Source organism: Rhinopithecus bieti, unplaced genomic scaffold, assembly GCF_001698545.2.
Source record: "Rhinopithecus bieti isolate Rb0 unplaced genomic scaffold, ASM169854v2 scaffold_2351, whole genome shotgun sequence".
NCBI lineage: Eukaryota > Metazoa > Chordata > Mammalia > Primates > Cercopithecidae > Rhinopithecus > Rhinopithecus bieti.
In genome coordinates this window covers 21860-28063 of record NW_016803634.1, presented here as the reverse complement: position 1 = coordinate 28063, position 6204 = coordinate 21860, and the positions used below count along the sequence as shown (strand labels likewise).

Genomic DNA, 6204 nt, shown 5'->3' with positions numbered 1-6204 from the left:
CAGGTCTCCGGGAGTATCCCAGGTATAGTGCCAAGAGTCCAGCTTTCCAAACCGGGGTCCCTGGGTTCTGAAGGCCTTTTTGGGGAAAGTACTGATGTTCGTGTTAAGGTTGGGAGGAAAGGGTTTGGAAGGCCCCAAGCGGCGGGAAGGCAAAGAGAAGATATCAAGAAGCAAGGCAAGAACTTTCCACAGGCCCACGTTGGATACAGCACCTGAGACAAGAAACCGGGTGAATTTCTGGTGTTTTCCAGTTGCACAGAGCCTACTTCAAAATAAGGCTTTTTCAAGTCAATTCTTTTATGCGAAGCCATAAGTTTGTGGTGTTGCCTGATGCAAATCTCCACTGTAAGCCTTTGCTCTGAGTGTCTTTTTTGTTAGTTAATCTTCCAAAGAGAACGGGGAAAACCTTGAGTCCGTATGTTCCCTCTTTCCTGGGAAAGGCCACAGGGTTTGCGAGCAGCGGGCATTGGTGGTTCAGTGGTAGAATTCTCGCCTCCCACGCGGGAGACCCGGGTTCGATTCCCGGCCAATGCAATTTCTGGTTTTGTACTCTCTTGTGTTTACGTTTACTTACCATAACTGTTCTTCAGATAGGTCACAAACGCGGTAAAAAAGAGAAGAAAAAGGGAACTACTGTATAGCTTTCGGGTTCCTTCCGGAGTGGAATTTCTCTAAGCAGGTACTTTGCAGAGATTGTCTTTGAATTAGCCAGTGTGTCTGGTTGGTCTCTGCGTCTTTGCATATTTGGCCCTAAAACCGGAGGGACTTTTATTGTCTCTTCTGGCGGATCCCTGAAATACAAAGAGTCACCTGGACATTGATTTCACCGCCTGGACTTTGGACAGACCATATGACCATGTCTGGCGATGGAGTGCAGCTTAAGAAATAAATGACATTCCCGAAAGGAGAGAAGCTGTGGAGTAGGGCGGACACATGCAGTGATGAGGAACTGAAATCCAGGGAAAGGGGAGGCGTGTGAGGAGGAACCCGCGTGCAGATGAGGGGAGCTGCGGAGAGGGGCCTCGGACCTTCCTGTTGAGGAAGGCCCAGTCTTTGGTGGTCTGGGCAAAATGAAGGATGGGCCCCGAGTGGAGAGTAGCACGTCCCCAAAACTCATTTCTATCACCCGCGTTTGTTTTACACTCCACCAGGCAAATCTTCTGTCCAAGGGATTCTTTTTATTGCTTCTCTTTAAGCAGCGTGGTCGGGAGGCCATGACAACCACTAGCTCTGGAGGTTTGGGGAGGAAACCTGGAAAAAGAATGCTCCAGGATCATCTGGTTTGTCCGCCCCTGTTTTCATCTACCCTTTTCCTCAGCGAAACTTACGTGGGTCCAGGATGTAACATTGCAGCTGTCACATTGGCGGATTAAGAGCCGCTGACAAATCTTCCCCCAAAGGGGAAAGAGCCCCATTTGACCCATAGCCATGGAGTCAGAAGCAAGAGCAGAATCGAAAATGCTTTTCTCTATGTCGTTCTCTCTCTCCTACCTGTGAACATCAACCTTCCACGCACACCGGTTCAAAACCGCCTTAGTCTCTATAGGAGGTTTACCATTTTTCACAGTTTCAGTAAACCATGTTTCCTTCTTGCTTCTACAGTTCTTCCAGGGTTGGGTTTCAGGAGCTGCTCAGCAGTGCAGGCTAGTTCTACATCCTGGTTCAAAATCATCTGTTTGGTTTTGCTACTAGGGTAAAGTTTGCCTCCTAGACCAGAGTTAAGACGTGTTCCCTCGGCTTCCATTTTCTAGAGATAACTGGTATCATTTCTTCCTTAAATGTTTAGTAGGGAAACCATCTAGACCTGGTGCTTTGTTCTGGAAGGTTGTTAAGCTTTGCTTCAATTTCAGTAATAGATAAAGATCTATTTAGGTTATCTACTTCTCTTTGTGTGAGTTTTGGTAGACTGTGTCTTTCAAGGACTTGGTCCAATTCATCAAGTTATCAAATTTGTGAGCACAGAATTGTTGATAATCCTCATTTGTTATCCTTTTAATGTCCATGAGATCAGAAATAAGGACCTTCTTTTCTTTTTTTATTAGTAATTTGTATCTTCTCTCATTGTCTCTTGATTCACCAGCTAGATGTTTCTCAATTTTATTGATTATTTTAAAGAACTAACTTTTGGTTTTGTTGATTTTTCTCTCTTGATTTCTGGTTTTGTTTCCTTGATTTCTCCTCTAATTCTTAGTTTCTTGTTTTTCACTGACTTTGGGATTCATTTGCTCTTGTTTTTTGAGTTTCCTAAATTGTAAGCTTGAATTATTAATTGTAGATATTTTTTCTTTGCTAACATATACATTGAATACTATGAATTTCTTTCTAAGCAACAATTTTCCTGCACCTAGAAATTTTTTTGTAAGTTATACACTCATTTTCATGTAATTTGTTCCAAGACTTTTCCTTGGCCCAGGTGTTATTAGAAGTGTGTTGTCTGATCTCCAATTTTAGGGTTTTCCAGCTATCTGTCTGCTATTGATTTCTACTTCAGTTTCATACTCTGAATGAAGGGCATACTTGGTATGATTTCTATTCCATTAAATGTGTTGAAATGTGTTTTATGGGCCCGAATATAGTGGATCTTGGTGAACATTCCATGTGAACCTAAAAAGGATATGTATTCTGCTCTTGTTGGATGAAGTAATCTAAAAAGTTGGTGGGATCCAGGTGACTGGTAGTGGTGTCCAGTTTCACTATATCTTTATTGATTTCCTGCCTGCTGGATCTGTCAATTACTGATGCTGAAGTCTCCCGCTGTAATAGTGAATCTGTCTATTTGTCCTTGAAGTTCTATCCGCTTTTGCCTCTCGTATTTAGATGCTCTGTTGTTAGGTGCATATCAATTAAGGATTGTCGTATCTTCTTGGAGAAGTGACCTCTTTATCATAATGTAATGACTCTTTATCCCCATGATTTTCCTCCCTCTGAAGTAGGCTCTGTCTCAATTTAATATAGCTTATATCGTTTTCATTTTTGAGACCGAATTTTGCTCTTGTTCCCCAGGCTGGAGTGCACTGGCACAACCTTGGCTCACTGCAACATCTGTCTTCCAGGTTCAAGCGATTCTCCTGCCTCAGGCTCCCAAGTAGCTGGGATTAAAGGCATGCACCACCACGGTCGGCTAATTTTGTGTCTTTAGTAGAGTCGGGGTTTCCCCATATTGGCCAGGCTGGTCTTGAACTCCTGATCTCAAGTGATCCACCTGCCTCGGCCTCCCAAAATGCAGGGATTACAGGCATGAGCCACGGTGCTTGGCTGCTTCTCCAGTTTTCTTTTGATTACGATGACTATGGTATATCTTTCTCCATCTCTTCACTTTGAATATCTCTGTGTCTTCTTATTTAAAGTAGGTTTGTTGTAGAAAACATATAGTTGGGACTCATTTTCCATTCTGCCAGTCTCTTTCAATTGGTATATTTGGACCATTCACATTTAAAGTGACTATTGATATCACTGGATTAATATGTACCGTACACGTAACTGTTTGTATTCTTTGACTTTCTTCATTGTTTTCTTTTGTGTCTTTTACTCTTTTTCTACCTTCTCTGGCTATAATTGAACATGTTATATGATCCCATTTTATTCTTCTTCTTCTTAAAATATGAATTTCATTCATTTAAAAAGAGTGTTTTTGTTTTCACCCTATTGCTTGCCATATATATTTACAACTAATCTAAGTCAATGTATAAGTAATGCTATGATGCTTCATGGGTCACGCAGGTAACTTAAAAACAAAATTCCTTATTCCTTTCCTACCACCCTTTAAAACATTGCTATCATTCATTTGATGTATTCATAATGTATAATCATCCAATCTATTGTTGCTATTTTCCTTATTTTGACAGATGATTATATGAATTAAAATAAAATAATAAAATATTTTATTTTATCTTCATTTATTTCTTCTCTAACTTCTTTCTTTGGTGTAGATTTGTCTCTGATCTTTGTAGTTTTTCTTCTTTCTGAAGAGCTTCTTTTAACCTCTCACGGAAGACAAAATCACTGGTGACAAATTCCCTCAATATTTGTTTGTCAGAGAGTCTTTATTTCTCCTTCACGTTTGAAGGGTAATTCTACAGAATTCTAGGTTAGCAGGATTATTTTTCCTCCAACATTAAATATGTCAGCTGCATGCTGTTCTTGCTTGCTTGTTTTATGAAGAGAAGTCTAATGTAATACTCATCCTTGTTCTTCTAAGGTAAGGTGTTTTCTTTCTCTAGCTTCTCTCAAGATGTTCTTTGGTCTTTGATTTTCTACATTTTCTATATTATATGTTGTGATGCTTAATTGTATGTGTAAATTTGGCTGGGCCATGGTGCCCAGATATTTGGTCAGATATTATTCTGATGTTTCTGTGAAGGTGTTTTTTGATGAAATGAGACATTGAAATCAGCAGACTTTGAGTAAAGCAGATGACCCTCCATAGTGTGAGTTGGCCTCATCTAGTCAGGTGAAGGCCTTAATAGTATAAAACCTGACCTCCCCCTAACAAGGAGGAATTCTGCCAGCAGATTCCCTTTAGACTTGAACTGCAACTCTCTCCCCTAAGTCTCCAGCCTGCTTGTCTACCTCATCAGATTTGGTCTCACCAAGCACCCACAATTATGTGAGCCAATTCCTTAAAATCAGTCTCAATCTCTTTCTCTCTCTCTCTCTCTCCTCTCTCTCCCTCTCTCTCCATCTTTATTTCTATCTATCTTCTGTTGGTTCTGTTTCTCTAGAGAATGTTTACTAGGATTTGCATGCCTAGGTGTACAGTTTTTAGTATTTACCCTGCTGGGTGTTCTCTGAACTTCTTGGATCTATGGCTTGGAATCTCTTATTAATTTTGGAAAAATACTTCTTTTCTTCCTGTGAGAGTTAGTTTTATGTGTCAACATGGAAAATGTTTTTGGATGAGACTAATACTTAAATTGGTGAATTTGGGAAAAGCAGATTGCTTTTCATGATGTGAGTGAACCTCATTCCGTCAGTAGGAGGCCCGACTAGAACAAAAAGACCAGCCTCTTCAAGCAAGAGGGAATAAGAGCAAATTCCCTGACAGATGACCTTTGGAATACATCTGTACCATCAGTTCTTCTGAGCCTCCAACCTGTCAGGCCACACTGCAGATTTCAAACTTCCCAGCCTCCATAATCACATGAACCAATTTCCTGTGCAGTCATTTCTCAACATCACTGGGTGATCGGTGCCAGGACCCCCTGCAGATAACAAAATCCATGGATGCTCTAGTTCCTTATACAAAATGATGTAGAATTTGCAGATAACCTACTCACATCCTCCCGTGTGCTATATAAATAGTTGTTATGTGGTATTGTTTAGGGAATAATGACAAAGAAAAAAGTCCATATATGTACAGTCCAGACACAATCATAAGTTTTCAAAAAATATTTTGGAGTCAGGCCTGGTTGAATCCATGGATGCAGAACCCACAGATATGAAAGATCAAATGTAATAAATCTCTTACTCTTTCTCTCTCTCTATATATATATGTGTGTGTATGTGTGTGTGTGTGTAATGTGTATTTATATATATATATAGTGTGTGTATGTATATGTATGTATATGACCTATTGATACAGTGGTAAGGAGTAGGGGAAGGAAGTGTTCTATAATCCTATGATTAGGTCTCAGTCTTGTGGTGAGCCTGTGCCCCTGGGCTGTGACCTTCAAAAGTGCTTCTCAAATTTTGTTCCCTCTTAGGTGAGACAGGATGGCTAGAGGTCGCTGGAGTTGGGTTTTTCCCTTTCCCCACATTGGTTAGACTCTGGAAACACAATTTTCTTTTGAGGGCATGTGTTTGTTAAGTAGAAGAGAATGCACCGGGCATGTTTTTCAACGGTTACCTCTCCTTGCCCTCCAGAAGCATGCAAGGAGTTGTCTCCGATTCTCACCCTAAGTCTTCTGGAGACAAAACTCATGAAGATATGGGAGGCTCCCACTAGTTAGGCCCCCAGGAGTTTTTACCTCTCAGGCTGGGCTGCTGTCAGCTCCAGCAATTAGCCAATTCCCTTTGAATTATGTCTACCCAATGCTGGCTCCAGCGGTGGTTTCTGATTCAGGTAAGTTGTGATTCTCTGTATTTGCCCATGGCTCGAAGTTTCATAGGATTGGCATGTCTTAGGACCTCCATTTTCTGTTGCATATAAGTAGAGTTATTGATGTTCGGTTTGTTCAGCTTTTTTTCTGGTGAGAGTGGGAGTGA

The 6204-nt window shown here is 40.9% G+C and overlaps 1 non-coding gene across 1 annotated transcript; it reads left to right on the top strand.

Moving 5' to 3' along the window:
* The first annotated feature begins 463 nt into the window (after positions 1–463).
* Positions 464–534, top strand: TRNAG-CCC (transfer RNA glycine (anticodon CCC)). The gene has a single exon. It is a non-coding gene; the product is annotated as a tRNA-Gly (tRNA).
* Positions 535–6204: the final 5670 nt, after the last annotated feature.